The sequence below is a fragment of the Canis aureus genome, chromosome 9 (assembly GCF_053574225.1).
Source record: "Canis aureus isolate CA01 chromosome 9, VMU_Caureus_v.1.0, whole genome shotgun sequence".
In the NCBI taxonomy this organism is placed as follows: Eukaryota; Metazoa; Chordata; class Mammalia; order Carnivora; family Canidae; genus Canis; species Canis aureus.
The window spans coordinates 59,429,361-59,452,030 of record NC_135619.1 but is presented as its reverse complement, the minus strand read 5'-3'; the positions used below and the strand labels follow the sequence as shown (position 1 = coordinate 59,452,030).

The window sequence follows — 22,670 nt, the reverse complement described above, 5'->3', positions numbered from 1 at the left end:
AAAACTTATTAAATGAGATTACCATCCTGTAAATAATATTTGGGCCTATAAATCTGCCATTCCATGTTTTGTTGTCATGATTCATCTATATGGTGGTATGTAGGTAGAGTTCATTTTAGTTGGTTTATTGTCTTGTCTGTGTATCTCATTGTTTTAACCCAGGATTTCCCAACGTTGACAGAACAATTGATATTTTGGACTGGATAATTCTTTGCTATGGGAGGCTGTCCTGTAGCAAGGTAGGATGTTGAGCAACATCCTTGGCCTCTGCTCACTAGATGCTAGTAGCATCCCTTCCGTTGTGACAAAAAAAAAAAAGTCTCCAGATGTTATCAAATGTCCCCAGGACACAAAGTCACTCGAGGTTGAAAACCATTGACTTAATGTGTCACTCTTTGTTTATTCATTATATTATCAACAGAATGTATTTTTTTCATATTTCATATTTTTCCTGTAACTTTCTTGAACAAGTATCCTGATAAGTGCCTTGTAAAAGTCTCTCTCAGGAGTAGACATGCTAGTTGGCAAAGCATGTGATTCTAGAACTTTACGTGATACCAAATATTTTTCTAAAACCAGTTGTACTAATCTACACTTATATCTGCTACCTTAAGAGAGTCTGTTGATTTACATTTTCTCCAACCCTCAAATTGTCAGATTTAACACTTGCTAATGTCAGTTGAGTGATTATAAAATAATATCTTACTGTGATTCTGATTTTTAATTTTCCTGAAAACGATGGACCATCTCATCATAGTTCTACTTGTGTTTTCTCCTCTATGAAATGTATGTTTATAATTTTGGCCCTTTTTTTTTCTCTGTTGCTTTGACTTTTCTGCAATAGTTTGCTAGATACTGCTCCTCAGTATTAACCTTTTGTTAGTTACATATGTTATACATTTTATCTCAGTTTATGTCATATATTTTTAGTTATTTTAAGTGCCTTTTGATGGACACAGGGTTTATGCTTTAATATAGTCAAGTGTATGTTTTCTCTTGTATTTAAGTGCTTTTGTGTTAAGATTGTGTTCCTTACCCCAAAGCTAGAGATCTATTTATCTGTATTTTCCTAAATGTTAAAACATTTTGCTTTTGACATTTAATGGTAATAGGTTTGCCATGGATACTTGTATATATTTTAAGATACGAATCATTTTTGAATGTTTGGATTTTCATATGCACATGATGTTTTGTTAGCTCAAATTGTAGAATAGACTTCTTTTTCCCCACTGATCTGATGTCTCTTCCCACATAAATCAATGTTCCATACATGTGTAGGTTTGTTTCTAGGCTCTTAATTCTATCATTATATTCATCACTTTGTCTATCACTATGTCAGAAACTGCTTAGTAAAAAATAGCACTAGAGATAGGACAAATATCTCTTTGAGTGTGTGTGTGTTTTAAATAATTCTCTCCCCCCCAAGATGTAACTGGCTATACTTAGGACTGCAATGTAAATTTTAAATAGATTTTGAAAAATTCCATGAATTTGAATATTTTATTGAAATCATGTTGAACTTTAGTATCATCACAGTGAAGACACTTGATGTATTTATTCAGTGTACCCTTTACTAAATTAATTTTATTAACTCTTTCCATACATAAGCATTATATATATTTGGATGGATACTCTCTTTGTGGGAATATTTTTAATTATAACTTCTATTTCTTATGTATAGTACTATTGATGCATTCTATCTTTTAATCCTTTTTAGTCAGTTACATTTCTCTAATTTTTTTATGTAAGTTTTCAAAATTGTTGAAATAAACTTATATAGAGATACCTAATATATTTTAATCTTTGCTATCTGTAATCATGTCCCTCTTTAATCTTTGCCTCCTCTATAATTATATGCATGAGGCTTTTTTATTATATCATCATATTTCTATAAAATTTTGGTTGAATATAAACGTCTAGGGTCAATTCATCATCGTGCCCAATTTTCTGTCTGTGATAATTTTTATTTGGACTTATTTGTATTTCTGCGATCAATTTTTTTGGAGGTTTATCTATTTTGTTACTCTTTTCAAATGACCTTGTGCAGTTTTTGTTTTCCCATTAATCTTGTTTACTACATCTTTGTTTTCTGTTCATAGGTTAATATATCCAGTGATTGCCTATTATTTAGTTTTAGAATGAGATTGTTCTTTATTTTCATAGATATAAATACTAAGAAAACTTACTGATGGAAATTAATGGATCCAGACTGAATGAGTTTTGTTATAGTGATGCCAACCAAGTTGTTGAATTTTTCCAAGTTATAAGCCAAAATGAGTATGATTTATGATCAAAACTTTTTATAATAATCTTTCAAGAGACAATTGATGAGATACTCCTTTAATAATTTTGAAATAAAATTGAAAACCATATTATTTGCAAAATCATCTGTTACCAAGTTAGTAATGGCATTTCTTTTCACAGATTCTATCAAAAATGCTTAACAAGATCGTATCAAATGGCTATTTAACTACGTCTGTGACTTTTACTCTGGGGCACCTCATTTTAGCTTATATAATCAGAAAGGGTTTAAAAAATCTAAACATTAATTTCAAAAGACTTTTATCATCATGATAGATTTTGACAAACTACTTTTATCCTATCACAGGTTCCAAATACATTTCTATCAACACTTTGAAGATCCAGATTTAGGTTATTCCATGTATGAGAACAATCGTTGTATCAACTATATGTCTAAGGAAATCTTTGTTGTTAAACTGATCAGATGAATCAGACTCACTTTTTATTAGAGAACAACTTATTTCACAGTTTAATTGAAATAAACATGTTAATAAGCATTTTAAAAAATATATAGAGCATATAAGATAGATTATTGAAAGTATCAAATTCAAGTTTATAGGCATTAAAATTATCTTTATGTTGTATAACAAATTACTAAACATATGTTTATTATTTATTTTCTGACTTGTAATAAATCAATGCAAATGTGACTTTAAGTATAAATCATCTGTAAAATGAAGACAGTGTTGCAAAACAATATGATTTCAATGAATATGTAGTTTTTGCATGTTGGGCATTTTGGGGTTAATTAAATACAGATTTGCATAAATGTGTGGGTAGATATATGTATATATGCAAACAGACACACATACATATGCCTGTATATGCATGCACATGCACACACCAGTACCTACACACATGTGCATTGTTCATATACATGCACATATATTCATATGTACATATATACACACATTGACTCATGCATGTGCACGTCTACACAGGTGCAGATATGTTTACATGCTTGTATGTATTATATGTATATATGTACATGTATTTTTTATTAATATCATCAGGTCTTGTAATCAAATCTTCTATGTATTTAATAAAAGGTAAAAGCATTTAGTGCTAAAAATGAGTATTCTGGCATCTAACATATTTAGCTTAATGTAATTTTTATAGAGAGAAGGCTGAAAGTATAAAATATTTTATGAGATGAAAGATGAAAGTTGAATGTTGCTGAAATATATCATGGTATGTTTAGAAAAGATAAGATATAACGGCCTTCTTTACTCTCACCTCCACACACGCATACAAGAGATCACATAATTTTTTTTGCCCATGAATTTTATTCCATAAATTTAAACACTTGTACTCCAAAAAATATTCAAGACCTATTTAAAGAATAAAACTTGATTATTATATTCCGCTCTTTAGAAGCACTTTCTTATAATGATTCCTAGCAATAAATATTATGGAAAACATTTTACAAAGCACTCAAATATTTGGAACAAAAGGTCAATTTTAGCATTCATAGGTTAAAATTTAGTAAATTGAAGGTGAGTAAACAGTTTATATCTCTTAAAAGATAAAACTAATATACACCACTTATGGGAATATTTCTGACAAATTTCGGACAGATCTCAGTATAAACTAGGGCAAAGTGTTTTTTTACACTACTCTGTTTAACAAAAATTATGGTTAATATTAACACATTTTTGTAGGTTTGGGATGCTTGTTAGGTCTGGGGACTTCCGCTCTCCTATTTCCTTTTTAAGTTCATTGATTCAATGTAGGCAAAGCTAGATCGCCAATAGCACTAAGTCAAATAATTGGCTTAGATGCAGGGACTTCACTTTTCTTGAAGATCCTCATTCAAATGAAATGACTTTGCATCATCCTGGGGAAGAAGGTGAAGTCGATATACCTACTGTATGTTTCTTTTATTTTCAGCTTATATTAGTAATAATAACTTTCATGCAAGACCTTTCATGTAAATTAATGACTGGTTGGAGTTAATGGACCACAGAGCAACCCCTCCCAGGCAGTCATTAATCTCCAGAAATGCCTTATGCTGCAATTGTAATTGCTTAAATAAAAGCTTGCGAGAGAATTCAAAGAGAAATGCTAGACTTGTACTTGTCACTACAGGACAAATGGCAGTTTCGATCCCCAATAAATCTCCAGAGGAACAAATAATTTGTGTTTCAACTGTTCTGTTTGCTAAAATGCTGGACAGCATTTACAACTTTTCAAGGTGCTGATGCAGATTGAATTTCTTCAGGATTCAATGCTGGGTGAAATTGTCCTGCAGTGAAATGTCACCATAAGTAGAAGAAAATAGACAGTATTTGTAGGAACTAATTTGCAATATTAGGTTTTTGAACTTATAAATAACTTCAGAAGGCCATTAGAGCTGTAGTGTGAGGAACATCTGTACTAATGAAGTGTACCTAAAATGTCTTTATCGATAATACAATGGTTTTTGCATTATTTATCTTGCTCATATCTCAGTTGTACTAAACAATTTCATCATTGACTCCTCAAAAGTTATCCTCCATGGGTTCCATATTGTGTAGATTTCCTCCTCCCTCTGACTGTCACTTGTCACCCCTTTTCCTGACTTTTTTGTTCCTTTCCCTCATCTTAATCCCAATGCTAGGCTGGGAGGATGTTCAACTTTCTTCTCCTCTCACTTTGAGTCCCAAGCCTTTAGTTGCCTTCTATGGGGTGATATCTTGCCTTATCATGAACTAACCCACTCCTCTTTTAGTGATTTCAATAAATCTCAGTAAATGAGCATCATCAACTTCTATTCCAGGTAAGTTGGTTTCATCTTCTTCTTCTTCTTCTTCTTCTTTTTTTTTTTTTTTTTACTTTACTAAATTCAGTCAATGCTATTTTCAGAACAGCATCTCACCTCCATCCACTGCTTGTCAGTTATGTAACCACTCCCTAATCTGATATGATGCTACCTTTTACATGGATTGATGGGCAGCATAAGTGATTTTTCTATTGCCAGTCTTCTCCTCCAATGGCTTTCATCAGATGGCAACAAGCAATCCTTCTAAAATGCAAGCCCATGTTGATACCTTGCACCTTCACACCTTCAATGGAAAATCATTCTTTTTAATATAGTTCATGCTTTTTCATGCAATTTATAAGATTATTGATAATCTGGTCTTCACTGATCCATGAAAAAGAAATATGGTGAATAATCTTTTTTAAAGATTTTATTTATTTATTTATTTATTTATTTATTTATTTATTTATGAGAGACACACAGAGAAAGGCAGAGACATAGGCAGAGGGAGAAGCAGACTCCAGGCAGAGATCCCGATGGGGGACTCAATCCCAGGACCCTGGGATCATGCCCTGAGCCAAAGGCAGATGCTCAATCACTGAGCCACCCAGGAGTCCAAAATATGGTGAATCATCTTTAATTGTCAAGATGTCCTATCTTTATTCACTGTGGTGGACCAACTCTACCTTCCTGTTATTCTTATATAATCCTTTCCCCTTGAGTGTGGGCAACATTTGTGACTTGCTTCTTACTGATAAACTATGGTAAAGGTGACTGGATGTATGAGATTAGGTAGACAAGATTGTGTTACATATTATGACTAACATTTGTCTTGCTAGGAGATGTTCTCCATCCCTGGTTTTCAAGAAGCAAGGTGCCACATGGTGAGCTACCCTATAGGTAAGACCAGTGGCAAGGGGTTGAGGGTGGCATCTGGCCCACAGCCAGAAACAAACTTAGGCCCTCTATCCAGTGGCCTACACAAAACTGAATTCTGCTAGCGGATTATTCCCACATGACCTAGGAAAACCTTAGATGAGAATCCATTCTTGGCAGACACCTTGACTGCTGCCTTGCAGGGAACCCAGCCAAACTATGCCTGGATTTCTGACTCATAGAGATGGTAAGAGAATATATCTGTATTGTTTTATATACTAAATTTTTGGTAGTTTGTCATGCATCCACAGAAAACTAACACACTCACCATACTTCATAATGAATCTATTACTGCTTTAAGAGTTCAAAAGAAATATTTTGAGTGAATTTGTGTAATTGCATGTCAAACATATTAAGCATAAAGTCATCTTTTATAGTCAAACATATATATGCAAACATGCTTACAGGGAGCAAGAATTTATTGTTTAATTTTAAACTCCTTTGGAAAATAACAGAGTAAAGTGTTAGCTAAAAAGATGAAGCATAAATGTGGGGGTACAATAGCATTCCAAGGAGAACAGAAAGGTAATTAGAATCAAAAAAGAGAAAAAAAGAAAATTGGTCAAGCAGGGACATCTGGGTGACTCCGTGGTTGAGGGTCTGCCTTCAGCTCAGGTTATGACCCAGGGTCCTGGGATCAAATCCCACATTAGGCTTCCTGGGGTGGGGGGGCTGGCTGCTTCTCTCTCTGCTTCCCTCTCTGTGTCTCTTGTGAAAAATATAAATAAAATCTTAAAAAAAAAAAAAGGAAAAGAAAATTAGTCAAGCAGAGAGTAGATGGGGATCCCAAAGGACATTTGTAGAAAAAGGAGCACTCAATCCAAGCGAGGGTGAAGTGATACAGACCAATAGCTCAAAGCTCTGGCTATTACTTCATATGTCAAAACACAGTTGAGGGCATCAAACACCTGCTCTATTGCAGCCTGGGAATTTAGAGCTGATATCTAATAGTTAATGGTGTTGCTCACTTTTTTACAGATGAGGAAACTGAGGCTCAAAATCTTAAGTTAACTTTTCCAAAACCACAGAGCTTACAGTTGGTAGGCCCAACAATCAAAATCAAATTGGGTTTATAGCATATGGTCTACTGCCCTGATTTGTTTTGAACTTTAGAATAATGGCTTACATGATTTGATAGACATATCAAAACAACTACTCATTCTGGGCAAAATGCTTCTATGTAAATAAACCAGTTTCTGTTTTAAAAATATAATAGAAATATTTGCATTTGAGGTTACTTTTGTTCTGTGTTTTGAATCCTTCTGCCTTTTCAAAGTAGCTTCTTAAAAATGTACAAAGTGTTAAACCTCAAACTGCTAAGAACATTAATTTTTCAGGTTCCTATATATCCTATAGCAAGGCTTTGGTCTAAAAGTTGACAGCTTTTTACCTCAGACACCAGGTTAACATATAATTATCTCCTCATTGTGAAGAATAAGAAGGTTATCATGACAATCGATGGAAGAAGTCAACTCAAAGAATACATCCTGTGAAACACAACAATTAGAGGAGACACTCAACACTTTCCAGGGACTGAGACAGTCCAAAGGCTAATTTAGGTCATCATCTAAACTATTTAAGTCCTAAGTGTCAGCAGAGAGTTAAGTAGCCCACTGAAGTGGCATTGGAAGACCTAGCCTTAAACAGCAGCAAAGGAGAAAAGAAAGTGAAAATGGGAAAATAAAAATAACGCATTAGATTTCTACAGCATCTGTTGATTATTAACACACTCCTGAGATATGTTTTATCACCAGCATTATGATCCAGCTAAGTTTGTTGCAACTCTCCAGATAACATCACACAAGCTAATTGATTTGTTCAAGGTCAAATATAGAGTTTATCATTAGAATCCTGTTTTTATTCTCATCCACATTATCTTGTGGGTGAAGGAAAAAGAAAGAGGCATATTAAATAAAAAGAAAGGAAATAGAAAGATACAAAGGTGTCTATTATGGTAGGTGATTGTCTGCTACATACACATTCTACTGTGCCCTGAGATTGCCACTGATTTATTTAAACTGAATCCAAGCATAGCTGAGAGGGAACAGAAATAAGAGGTGTTGATTACTACTTTTGACACTGGCACTCAATAATTGCATGACCCCTTAATGACTATTTAACTTTGTATCTATTTTCACCTCTTGAAATCGTATACTTTGAGGAAAATAAACATAATCCAGTGTGACAATGAATATGACAATGCCTACTATATACACATCACATAGCAAGTAATTTTAGTAAGTGTTAAATAACCTGATTATGATGCAAATTCATGGAAGCAAATATTTTATTTGCTTTTATGATTAAGTAAAACATATTTGTTTGGCCATGGCTGTCATTTCCTTTAGAGCCATTAAATAAGGACTCATACTCCCTAAATGAACAATTATTACTGAAGAACAAAAATTCTCATGTGGCACTTCTGTGCCTTTTAGGAGCTTATAGTCTAATTGGGTTGAACACAACGGTATCCTTAGCTGTACTGTTCTAAGGGCAACAAATCTTCAGATAAATGAAAAATTAAAGTCCACCAAGATAACTTCCATGGTGCTTCCAGAATTTGGTTGAAAGATACTAAACAGAGAGGAGAAGGTAAGGCATCCCAAGGGCCCTGAAATTGTTATAGTGAAAGCATCAAGGTAGAAAAGGGAAATACCATGGAGAACATTGACATTTACCCAGGGCCTGAGCTCTCCCACGTTGACTCTCTCCTACTCTCCACAACTATAAACTCTTCTTTTACCAGTTCTTCCTACAAATCCAATCACAGGAAACATTCATCTTATTTTGTGTTGAAACTCAGACTTCAGGAAAGTTGGTGAGGGGTGCACCCTGAGCATTACAACCTCCCCTATTCACACTCTCCCCCTTCTTCCTACCTCACGCACCATGTTTTAAAAGCCAGATATCATTCTTCCATTGTCTCATGCAAAGTAGCCTCATGGTCTTCTCTAAAGCCTTAATAGCATCTGACACCCCAAGTACCTCAGCGACTCAATTAATAGTTTACCAAAAAAACTTTTCTTTTTTTTTTAAAGATTTTTTTTTTTTATTCATGAGAGACACACAGAGAGAGAGAGAGGCAGAAACACAGGCAGAGGCAGAAGCAGGCTCCATGCAGGAAGCCTGATGTGGGACCTGATCCCAGGACTCCAGGATCATGCCCAGCGCTGAAGGCAGGTGCTAAACCGCTGAGCCACCCAGAGATCTCCCAGAAAAACTTCCAAGATGTGTTGTTCAAGTCTCAGATCATACTGTACAAGATTTTGAAATGAGCAAAACCATCACAGACTGTACTATCCTGTCAAGCTTACCATATGGCATATTCTATCTTTTATTGTCCTTGAGCTATTTGCAATTCTGTAAGCCATGGAAATATGATAATAATGCAGATAATTCCAGTGCACAGAAATGCAAGAATTCTGATGGAATATCATTGATTATTGTCCTATAGATATTGATCTAACTGCAGATATAATCATAAATTCCTTGTCACAATTTCTGACTGCCTATATAATTATGCTCTTTGGGTTCCCCTCAGAAGCAGCTAAGATATCTTAGTGTTTTTCTCATTAATTAATGATCTAAGAAAATCTTTGGTCCAGGTTTTAAAACTATTTTTATGAAAATCTTGATGTTAGCTTTCTAAAAAATCTGCTCAGTATTTGGCTTCTCATAAAATAGTTTATAAATACTCATCTCTAAGGAGTCTTTGAGTATCTTTAAGTTCAAGGAAAATCTGAAAAGGCCCAAAACCAAGTTTAGGAATTTTCAAAGAATTTCTTTCTTAAACTACTTTCAAAAAAATCTCAGCTGCCTTCAGTGGTCCATAGAAGATAAATGTAATAGATTCTTAAATTCTCACTGGAAATGACACAGGATAAGTGACATACCACTTAATTTTTTGTAGTATAATCTAACATATATGCTCTTGGATACAATCATTCTATGTTCACTCTTAACTTGGAATTCTAATAGCACATATCACTTCAGATTTTATGTCCCAAATTTGTTTGAAAAGATATTCATGCAATGAATCATAATTATAGAAGCTTTTATGGTTTTCTTTGAGAAGTTGGACATGACATAGCATTAAACTTGTGGCGGTTTTCCTGTTCGGGCTTGCAAAACAGACACACACACACACACAAAGCCACTCTATTATAAGTGATAAAGATGTACATTAATCAATTCATCCTACTAATTACCTGCCAAAAGTTTCAGGTGAGCTTTTATGGGTTTTATAAATGTTAATTATCTGTAGCTAAATGTATATATGTTTTGCAGAGAAATAAAAGAACTATATTGGATTTCTTCTTTGACAATTGTACTTCACAGAATGTATTATTTCATTTGACTTTTTCCATCAAATGTCATGATAACCTTTACATTTTTTTCACAATAAGAAGATAATTATGTGTTAACCCTGTGTCAAAGGTAAAAAAACTGCTAACCTCTAGAAGGAACCTTGAAGTAGGATGGATAGGAGAGCTGGAAATAAATGTTCTTATCTGTTTGAGGTTTAGGACTTTGTAAATCTCTATAAATTTACTGTGAAAGACTTGAATTTAGAAAAAAAGCGAACTTCATTCATTCATTCAATCACTCAAGATTCATTAATAATTATGTGCCATGGGCCGCATTTGGAGTTGAGGATAAACAGATAAATAGAACAGTTTATTTAGTGCTGACAGAGCTCTAAGTGGATGAATAAATATAAACAGCTAGCTAGTAAGCGGTCCAAATCCTGTGTTTGCATATTACAAACTGCCAGGCCTTGGGTTCTTTACATAATTTAACACTCAGTTCTTAAGCTGTAAAATGATTCTCTTTATCTCAACTTCTTAGGACTTTTCTGAGGTGTTGAGCAAGTGCCTGGCACAGAGTAGATGCCTCACATGTCATATTTTTCCCAATGAGATACTGCAGTTCATCAAACAGAATGCTGTCCTGAACTGAGTAGGATGAGATTTAGTAGCAGGTACAACCAGGGGTGTCCTCATCCAGGTCATGACACTTGCTTCAGCAATAAGTAGGCATTTTTCAAGCAATGAGATTGTAGGCACCAAGAAAAATGTGTGAGACTTCAACATTTCAGGTAATCTATTTAGCCTTTAAAAACAAAGCAAAAAAAGAAGAAAAAATACACTCTAAATATGGAGTGATTAAAAAATTAAAATTCTGGAAACTTAAAATCTAGCAGTGCATTTATTAAACTTAGAATAAATTATGACTGTAATTTCCAGACCTAACGTGTATTTCCTAATGTGCACTTTTCCCCCCACAAAATGTCAATATAATGAAATAAACTTTGATTTTTTAATGGCTCGATCTACACACATTTTTAAACCAAAGAACAGTAGTGAATATACGATTTCTGATTTTAGAAAACAGCTTTTTTTTTTAATAAGAAAGAAATAAAGACACGAGTAAACCAATCATTACTAGAAAGTTTACTTGAGACAATGTTCTTTAAATTTTTAATAGGCTTCCATTGAATAGATGGAATTATTTCTCCATAATTTCTAGATTGCACTCACTTTTGCGATTCCCACAGAATGCATGGTTGTAAATTGTGAAGGAAGCAGCCAGGGGTGGAGGGAAAGTTAGGATAGTGTCAGGAAACTAGGGGAGACAGATTTCAGGGAAGGCAAGAACTCTGCACGTGACAATAATCTCTACATGCATGAGTCTGTGCAAACATCAAAAATACTTTAGGACAGCTTTCCTTTTAAAGTATATGTAAATGTAGGCTGAGGTAATATTTTTCATAGTTTACATAGAAAAAACCCAGGAATTAAGGCTTCTGTTGTTGCAGTCTCAGATGACCAAGGTCAATTTCCCCTTAAATCTGAAGTGTTTTGTTTTGTTGTGTTTTGTTTTGGAATGCTCTGTCTATAGTGCCATGGACACTTGAGGATAAAAATAGGATAATGTAAAAAAATAAGAAATATGACAATGTTTGAATATTCTAAGCAGGGTGACACAATGATGAGGGCATATTATGTGGGTTTGGAGGCTGAGTTATAAAACCCTGCAGTGCAAAAAGCAGGCTAATTGGACCAGGAAAAGAAACATTTAAGCTTCTAGTTATTTTTATTTTATTTCAACCATTTTACAATCTAATTTTGTGTATTTTTGTGACGTGTATATACACATTTTACAATAAGAAATGTGAAGAAAAAAATCTGGAGAATCAACTTTTAGTTGCCTTTCTGATAGATAAAAGAAAATCTTAGATAATACCCATCTCTGAAAATCATCTAAAAATGAACATTGAGTAGAGTTATATAGTTTACAAGTATTTTTAATATCAAGATATTTAGATATCCCCATTCTGTCCCTGTCAAGACCCTTTATATGAATGGAGGTTTTAGAGTGGTAATTAACCAAGCCTTCATCTTCACTCAAACATTGGTGCAGATTAATAAACAGAGGGATCACATGGATGGAGAGTGCAACATCCACTAAGGCCATACTGGGAAACATTGCTTAACCTAGGCAACTTTCAACTTGGTGCCTTTTAAATACAACAGCTTCCACTTACCTGTGGTTTCACTTTCTTCATCCCCCATCTGGAAACAGATGTTCCTCCTTCTGACAATGCCTCAGAAGGACAATAGTAGCCTAACACAATGCCACAGTGTATACTGTCATGCACCTCACTTCATCTCACCACATAGGCATTTTATGCTCTCACATAATCACAAGAAGAAGGATAAGTACAGTGCACTAAGATATTTAGAGAGAGAGAGAGAGACCACATTCACATGACTTTTATTACACTATATTGTATAATATACAATAATTATTGTATAATAATAATTATAATAATTATTGTACAATAATAATTACTCTATTATTAATTATTGTTGTTTATCTCTTAGTACACCTAACTTATAAATTAAGCTTTTTAAGTTTTCATATCTACATAAGTATAGGAAAAACAATATGTATAGAGTTTGGCACTATCTGTGGTTTTAGGCATCTATAGGATTCTTAGGTAACTCCTGAATGGGTAAGGGGTGACTCCTATACATCTGACTCTCAAGTCATTCACGATTGAATGAAACACGTGTTTAGGAATCACAAATAAAGAAATGTGTGATGATTAATATTATGTGCACACTTGGCTAGGCTGTCATGCCCAGTTGTTTGGTCAAATAATAGTCTAGATGTTGCTGTGAAAGTAATTGTAGTTGTGATGAGACTTATAATCAGGAAACCTACAGTAAAGCAGAATGCCCTCTATAATGTGGGTGGACCTCATCCAGTCAATTGAAGGTCTTCGGGGCAAAAATTGAAGTTTCCAGATAGAGAAGCAATTCTGCTTCAAGTCTGCAAATTATAAACCTAGCCTGAGTTTCTAGGCTGCTGGGTTGCTCTACAGATTTCAGAGTCAAGACTACAATATCAAGTCTTATCTCAATTTCCGACCTTTAAGGCTGCCCTACAGATTTCAGACTTGCCAGCCACTACAATCATGTGGGCCAACTCTTTAAAATAAACCTCTCCATACAGATATCTATATCCATATATCTGTATCTATATATCCTATTGATTCTGTTCGTTTACAAAATAGAATCATAATACATGATGCAATATACAAAATAAGTAGATCAATTTTCAATTTGCAGACATTGAAATCATGCTACTCTTGACAAGCATCTTCTAGAATAGCTGAATCCCTTAAGAAGGGATGAGTAAAGGAAAGTGTGCCATGCAGAGAATCACAATTCAGCAACCCTATATCATCTGTCGCTAACGGGCCGTGTGACATTCTCTCATCTCCCCCTAAGTGTATTCATCTGTAAAACGACAAAATTAGATTAGCTCATCTCCACAGACTCTTCCTGTTTTAACCTTACCTAATCTCTGTGATCCGTCATTTGTGGTTACTATCTCCAGAAGGACGAAGCTCTACAAAGACCTCCTTCCAGTAACATATGGCTTGCATAGGCAGGAAACATTTGCTAGAGGCGTTTTCTAAAGGTAAAGTGAGAATGGACTGGCCAGGAATTTCATGTCCATATGTATGAGGAGTGCACAGGTCTCTGAAACAAGCTTGATTGGTTGATTAAAGTAATAAAATCCATAGAAACCCTGGTATCCATCTGCCCCAGATCAAGGGGAGTGTTGTCGTTTTGTTTGGGTGTTTAATGTGTCATCTCTAACTTCCTCAATGATTCTGTTCCTGTCAGGGGTATAAGGATTTATGACTCTGCATTTCTGCTTTGGATTCCTATTAAGCCCTGGCCTTTCAGATTGCTTTTACCTCTTGTTCTGCAAAAACTTTGTTCAGGACTCTAGGATTTCTTTCAAAATGCAGTTTTAAGAACTGTGATAAAGGCATTGGGATTATCAATATCATCTTTGGAGTTAGAGGACAAGTCTTACTTGACACAGTGACTCTGAGATTTAGGCATTTAGGAGAAGATACGTGGTCACTAACATGACACTTACCTTCTAGACCCTAATAAAAAAAATGTTACTTTGGTTGTTTCTCATGATGGTATAGATATAATAATAGTAATAATAATAATCATAATAATAACAAAAGAAAAGTAGGAGGATTAAGTATATAAATACCATCAATGTCAGTAAAATTTACACAGAAGGATGGAAATTGGGTGCTAGCACAGAATGCATTCTCTTGTGTTCGACTGGTTCCTGGGGAAGTTACAAAATTTGATGTGCTTGATTAAGGAAGCCATGAAAATGCTTCTCTTTCATGTGGATTCATATTTTCAGAGTGAACCAAATGAGACTTTAGGTCATGACTAAATTGGCCATGTCTTTTTATATTATAGTGTGTAATGTTATTGTTTTATGAGTACTAATGAATCTGTGTTTCAGAGTATGGTCCTTGGCCCAGCAGTATCAGCATCACCTGGGAGCTTATTAGAAATATGAATTCTAGAAATAAAAAAATAAATATGAATTCTTCGTACTCCCCCTAGGAATACTGAATCACACATGGTGGGGATGGAAAGCGGTAATCCTTGTCTTCACAGGCTCTCCAGGAGATTCTGATCATGCTAGACTTTGAGAATCGGTGCTGTGGACTGATATTGTGATTCACACTTAAATCTACTTGTCCAACCAAAATCCCTCTATTAAACATCTACAGAAAAACTTACTTTACTCTTTTTCGTAGGCATCTAAACATAGAGCCTAATAAAACAGAACAAAGCCAACAAACACAAATAAGTAAGTAGAAGGATTCCAACATATGAATTTAGAAACCAGTTGTTTTTTTACTTCTATTATTTGGAAATTGTGTTTACAATAAGAGACCCGTAGCAAAATTGAGGCTCCTTCTCTTGTGATCTCAGACTATGATTTAAGTTGTTTGATATTTATTCATCTTTACTTCCACAGGCAGCTAGAATAAAATCAAAGCGCTGCAGACATCTTAGAAACTGCAGATCTATTATATGCAATTCCAATGTTCCTCTTTCCTCTTTATCTTTATATATCTTCATTACCAACCCACTAGTTCAAATGCTTAGCTGTAGGGGTTGAGAAGAAGGCATTTACTAAATCCAAATTCAAACAAATGTTAGGTAGTTAGAATCATATCTGGGAGAGAAATAGAGATAAAAGGCCATTTGGTATCTTGATTAAAATTAGCCAGAAATAATGGAAGGTCTGGAGGAAAAAATAATACAAACACATAATACTAATCTCCTATATCCAAATTACACAACAATTTGACTCCACTTCTCATTGATTTGCTATTTTAGGTACAGCAGACAATTTTGGTATGATCAGAATTATTACCACATATCAAAGATAATGTTTCAAGCCCTTGATTCAAAATCTTTAATGTTTTCAAACAATACATAATTAAAAGTCCACCTACCTTCAATTCCGGAAATCATTTCATAATGCAAACTTAATTGGTTGTTAATAGCAGAACCAGATTAGTAGCTGGTTGTGGCCATGATGAGTTTATCTATTATACTCATAATTAGGACTCCCACAGCCAACAAACCCAGAGGGGCTCAAAGCTCACAGCCAATCCCTGTTGCCGAAAGCCACTCACACATTCTTAAATCATCAGGTTCCTATTCCTGCTATCACCAAAAGTCACCACCCCCTACTTTCCTTTTTCTATTTCTAATCTACTGTGTGGACTAATTTGCTTTCTGGGAACTTCAAGGGACTAGAGGCTTAATGCATGGGTATGTTTGTTTTTCTCAGGAGAATGCCAATTGCTAGGAGAATTTGGAGCTATGGAACTGGAAGCTGGGGACATGATTTACTGCAGTATTATCGTCATACACTGAGAAGCAAGGCAGTCCTCTGAAATGCTGGTCTTTGAGGATATGCCTTCCCACTTTATTATTATTATTGTTGTTACTGAAATTCTAAGCAACTTTTTTGCATCTCCGTATACTTTATAACTTCTCTCTTCCTTTCTCATCCTCTTCTGGGAACAAATAAAACCTACTTCTCTAGTTCTGCATTCCAGTGAGAAGCTGGGATAGATGTCTGTTCAGAATAATGTATTTTTAGAAATAGTTCATATATACTAACTAGAAAAGCTGCCAGGATCAATTTGAATGTTGTTCAGACACTTGCAAAGACTGCTGTAAACCATTGCTTTAAGGTTTAACCTACAAATGCTGCACATTGTGACAGTGTTTTTTTGTTTGTTTGTTTTGTTTTGTTTGTCTGCTTGTTTTGTTTTTGTTTTGTTTTTTCTTCCTGTAATTAAGGAGATTTAAAATATCCTGATACCCAGACCATAACCCAGGTAGATTCAATCATGTTCTCCAGCCAGGGACTAAGGCTTCAATATTTTTTATTAAAGACAAAATCTGGTTGGATGTGTTTAGCTTCTACAACTTATTTTATTTTTATAGAGCAATTTCTTCAATCATGATTTAAAAAGTGTATCTAGTTTTATGTACTTATTGGGATTGGGGATGATCAATCAAAAAAAATGGAAAGATGTATGTCAGCTTAATTCAGGGTCCTCTGTAGATTTTGTCACTCTTGTCCCATTTTATAGGGGGTCAGAATGTTTTCTCCGCCTAGGACAATATCTTGGACAAGTTTGGCCACTTATTATCTCTATGGCTTTAGACAAGTATTCTAATCTACAAAATGAGGATTATATTACTACCTGTTTCATGGTGTTGGTGGGTTTAAGGAGATAACTCTTATAAAGCAATTAGCACAGAGAAACTGGCATAAAAACACAACTCGGTTAATATTAACTATTATTATCAGGATGACCCAAATGGGGCATTTTGAATGTTAATACAAACACAAATGTGATTCTAGCTTCTGAATTACCATCATTTTCAAATTTAACCTGTCAGAAAAATGCATTAGGAATATTTTATAATTAGATAAACAGAATATAAAGTTTGTTTCTCTTTCTCAGGTAACAACTCTGCAAACATAGCTACCTTTTGTTCCAGATATTGATAATTAAATTGTCTTTTTGGGTTGATTCCCTCCTTAAGTAATCTTGCAAAGAATAGATCTGGTGTTTCCTAAATAGAATTTGTGTGAGGGACAAGGTGGAGACTCATCACTTCCTTTAGTTTATTTCATCTTAATAGGATTTGAGGAAGGAGGGCTGATGTCTGTACATATACCCTTTAAAAAGGAAAGTAAAACAGCACCACAGTGCTTCATCTAAGGAAATTCTAAAAACTCTCATCCTAGATTTAATTATTCATCAGAGTACTTCTCTTTTGTAAACATGAAATGAAAATGTTTCAGTGTCACCACATTAAATATGATAATCCAGGAGGAAAAAATAAAGGGTAAAATTAGTTTAAAAAACATGAAAAAGGAGCTCATCTCGAAGCGTTTGAGCAGCTAATGAAGCCGCAATATGAAAAGCCTTAGTTTACAGCAAAAATGTGTATACATTGTATTATTTTCTTCAGAAGTCAATTTATCACTTGAGAAGACTCATATTGGGCATAACCATATTCAATAATTTCACAAATTATTTGGTTTGTTTTGATTTCTTATAGGAGCACTGCCAAATAAAATATAGGATATTGAGTTAAATTTAGATTTTAGATAAACAGCAAGTAATATTTAGTGTATGTCCCCACAAGTATCACAGAATATACCCTAACACTAAACAAAATTCATTGTCCTTCTAAAATTCAAATGTAGCCTTGTGTTGTCCTTTATTTTTATTTCTTAATCTGTCAACTCAAACGATAGTTTGTGATTTTGATAAAAACATTACAAGGGCTTTTGGTAGTTGATGGATAATGCTTTTCATTTGGCCTAAATATGTGAAACAGTGAACTCTTTTGGGGACTGGAAAGTATGCCCATTTGAGACAAAGTAGACACATTTTCAGTGCTAAAAAATATTCCTTGTAATGAGTCTAGGGCAAAGGTTCACATTAAGGTATTCTAAATGATGCTTTATTTGATTTCATTTGCTTTCCAGAATTAGAGATGATAAATGTACATACTGGGCTTTTTTATTTTGTTTTATTTACTGAGTACAATCAGGCTTTCTGTTTTTTAATTCACTCTGGTTAATCCACTTGATATTTGGGGGAGAATATCTACGGTTGACACTCAACATAGATATTCTAGAATTATTTTATATTATGAATAAGTGTTCAAGTTGCAAAAAGTATTAAGATAAAAAATATATTAGGAAAGTGACTTATACACTGAAACAAATTTTGATATGCCTGTAAGCATATGCTGAGTATGTGTTACAGAGACTCTGCTCTTGCATCACTATGACCTCAGGCAATTTATTTAATCTGCATTTCCTCAGTTTCTTTTCTTTTCTTTTTTTCTTTTCTTTTCTTTCTTTTCTTTTTTTCTTTTCTTTTTTCTTTCTTTTTTTTTTTTAAGATTTATTTGTTTATTTTAGAGGGGGAGAGAGAGTGTACAAGTGGGGGGAGGGGCGAAGGGAGAGAATCTTCAGGCCGACTCCCTTCTGAGCACAGAGTCCATCCCAGCCTGGACTCCAGCAGCCTAAGATCACAACCTGAGATGAAACCAAGAGTTGGATGCCAACCAACTGAGCTACCCAGGCACATCTTACTTCACTTTCTTTATCCCTTATAAGGGATAATAAAAATAGCTAAATCACAAGGTATTTTCCAGAATTAAATATTAATAATTCAGGGATACCTGAGTGGCTCAGCTGTTAAGCATCTGCCTTCAGCTCAGGGCACAATTCCAGAGTTCTGGGATCGAGTCCCATATCTGGCTCCCTGTATGGAGCCTGCTTCTGCCTCTGTGTCTCTGCCTCTCTCTCGCACTCTCTGTCTTTCATGAATAAATAAATAAAATCTTTAAAAATAAATATTAATAATTCATAGAAAGCATAAAGTTTGACAAAAGTTCATTTCAGAAAATATTAGGTGCTACCTCAACTATTAACATTAATTTCTGATGTATACCATAGATAGTGGTTAGGATATAGTTCTCAGCATCAGGAAGCTCAGTTCCTGATATTAGGATGCTTTCCAAACCGCAGCATTGGAGGTCTACAAACAAAAGGGCATGTTAATTGTGGTCAACAGTTGAACGTCTCCACGTGGAGCACAATAAGTAGTAAGTAATTTATAAGCTGTTATCTAAGAATCGTTTCTAGTATATTCTACTTTCAGCTCACTCTTGTCTCTAATTTTTTTTAATTTATTTTTTTAAGGTTTTTAATTTATTTATGATAGTCACAGAGAGAGAGAGGCAGGGACATAGGCAGAGGGAGAAGCAGGCTCCATGCACCGAGAGCCCGATGTGGGATTCGATCCCGAGTCTCCAGGATCGCGCCCTGGGCCAAAGGCAGCGCCAAACCGCTGCGCCACCCAGGGATCCCCCCTTGTCTCTAATTTTTGAGAAAGAATTACCCTATCAAATATACACCTATGGCATTGTTTCGAAGGCTTCTTTGACTCACATAACTAAAATTCGGTTAAAAAAAAAAAAAAAAAAAGGAGAAATCCACATAAAGGAAAGAGTACCACAGAGTTATTTTGTTATTATTACACACTGTCAAGTCCATAATTCTACATAAACCCAGGTATGTCAAACTCTTCTGACAATAATCCCAAATTTTATTTCTCACGAAATAATAGATATTTTAAAACTGCTGGTTTGAGTCTAGTTTTCCTTTCTGTTTAATCCTGATGCCCGGCTTTTTCTTGCTTCTACACTATCTCCCATCCCACTGCTCTGGAATGTCACATCTTTGTGTCAGAGCCCTGATTACTTTTCCTCAGGAAAAAATAAATAAATAAACCCTTGCTTACATACTTAATTAAAAGTTTCCTCTAAGTACCATGTTTTTATCAGTGGTATTGTTAGGAAGAGATTGCTTTCTCTTGCTAATTCTGGAAATGGTCAGCACTATTTACTCTTTAGGCCAGAATTTTTCTTACTTCCTACATTTCCTACTACTTTTCTTTCTTTCTTTCTTCTTTCTTTCTTTCTTTCTTTCTTTCTTTCTTTCTTTCTTTCTTTCTTTCTTCTTTCTTTCTTTCTTTCTTTCTTTCTTTCTTTCTTTCTTCTTTCTTTCTTCTTTCTTTCTTTCTTCTTCTTTCTCACCCTCCCTTCCTTCCTCCCTTCCCTTTTGTGACTAATTGCTCAGTCTGAAAGCCCTATCTTTCATGTGAGTTGGGGTGCACTGTAGGAGATGCATGTTGTGATATGCATTATCTCTTTAATCCAAACACTCTATTTCCTCTGTGACTTTCATCTTCTGACCTCCTTTTCTCAGCCAAGACATAATTTCAATGTGTGTGTGTGTGTGTGTGTGTGTGTGTGTGTGTGGGTGTGTTTGTAGAGGAGAAAATTTTGGGTGTCTGGAAAAAACAAAACTTCATTTTTGTTGAAAGTCATGAGTTTCAGCACTGCTGGGGCTTTAACTCCTTAAATATTTAGTGCTCATTGTCATATGGGCAACAGTGTCTCACCAAGCTATCTCTATCCCTTAAAAACCTCTCCCTTTTCTCTCATCAACCATTGAAACATTCAGTAAAAGAGAAACAAGCAGTATTTGTCACCTCTCTCAGACAAGTGCATCATTCTAAAATTACATAGTAACATATAGTGTTTAATAATTAGTGTTAATAAGAATGAGTCAATAGTTAGGTGAGCTCTTTCCTTTTTTTAAGATTTTATTTATTTATTCATGAGAGACACAGAAAGAGAGAGGCAGAGACATAGGCAGAAGGAGAAGCAGGCTCCATGCAGGGAGTCCGATGCTGGACTTGATCCTGGGACCCTGGGATCATGGCCTGAGCCAAAGGCAGACACTTAACCACTGAGGCACCCAGATGTCCCGTTAGGTGAGCTCTTACAAAGTATTATGTCAAATTATGGAAATCCATTAGCTGATTTTATCTACAAATCAAGTCCATGGAATGGGACATTTTTCCCCCTTTACAGACTTATTGAAGTTAAAACATCTATCAAACGGTACAGTCAAGATTTGAACTCAAGCAGTATGACACCAAAGCTGGTGATATGCCAATATCACCATATGATATTGGCATTCCAGTATAATGCCAATGATATGCCATATTCCCATTTGAACATTTAATCTGTTTGTACAGCTATAGTTCTTTTCAAAGTTCCCTTTTCTCCAAACAATCAACTGGGAAAATGCTAGTGGTTGCCCTGCTTGAATAACTGGGATCAGATCTCATTCCTCTGTATTGCATTTTGTATTCGAAAAAGCTTTATTACACAAGTTGTCATAAATTGGTTCATTTACTCATTCATTCCTGTCCCCCATAAAGATTTATCATGAGCTTCCTGTGGCAGTACTGCTTTGTTACTCTAGCCACCTTTAAGGTTTCAACGTTATTCTTTTTTTTTTTTTTTTCCTGGCTAGAATTATAATCTTGAACTGCTGATGGAATAAACTGTTTCTATAAGAATATCTAAGGAGCACTGAATAACAGGACTGTGGCCCTTCTTCTTGGCTTCAGCTGTGTTAAATAAATGTCTTTGCCCAACATCAGATCCCCTTCTTGGATCGTGCCATTCCTTTGCCTTATGGAAGCCATCATCTTTTCATTTTGCTCCTGGTATGTTTTACTGGTTGATTCTCTTCTCTCTCCATTGGTTTTTTTTTTTTTTTTTTTTCCCTAAGACCACAGGTACAATAAAGCTGATATTATAAGTGCCAAGGGAAAGTCTTGTTTGAATCATGAGTTTTCTTTGTGTGATAAGAAAGTGATTATTGTTAAAACCATAGGGTCTTTTCCTTGTAGGAGCCTGTGTCAGGGCTAGAAGACCAGCAGTGTTATAGCCTGTAGTGTGATCTCGGGTGTCATAAAGAAAAATGGACTTTTGTGCATTTGGAGACCAGAAAACCGCAGCAAGTTCAGAGCAGAAGCACCAGCCTCCAGAGCCACAGCAGGAAAAGTGTACTGTGAGCTTGTAAGCCTGTATTGTTTGCCAAGGTTGTTTTTTGTTTTGTTTTGTTTTGTTTTGTTTTGGTTTGGTTTTTTTTGTTTTGTTTTGTTTGTTTTTAGCAAGGCTTTCCACCTCCCTTGGTTTTGGAGTCAGAGTGAGACTGCACTCTAGTGACACAGCTATTTTTACAAGACAAAGAGAAATAATTCCTCATAATGGACAATAACCATCACTCGCTGCTGTTTAGATGGAGCCAAAATGTTTTACCTCAAGAAATATATTCTCAACTTTGTCCAATGGTTGCTCCTATACCCAGA

General features: G+C 34.9%; 1 long non-coding RNA gene across 1 annotated transcript in view; it reads right to left on the bottom strand.

Moving 5' to 3' along the window:
* The window catches only part of LOC144320175 (uncharacterized), a 47,372-nt gene extending 31,415 nt beyond the window's left edge, over window positions 1-15,957 (bottom strand). The window contains exon 1 of the long non-coding RNA XR_013385739.1: window positions 15,843-15,957. This is a non-coding gene — a long non-coding RNA (uncharacterized LOC144320175). The remainder of the gene's footprint in view (window positions 1-15,842) is intronic.
* Window positions 15,958-22,670: the final 6,713 nt, after the last annotated feature.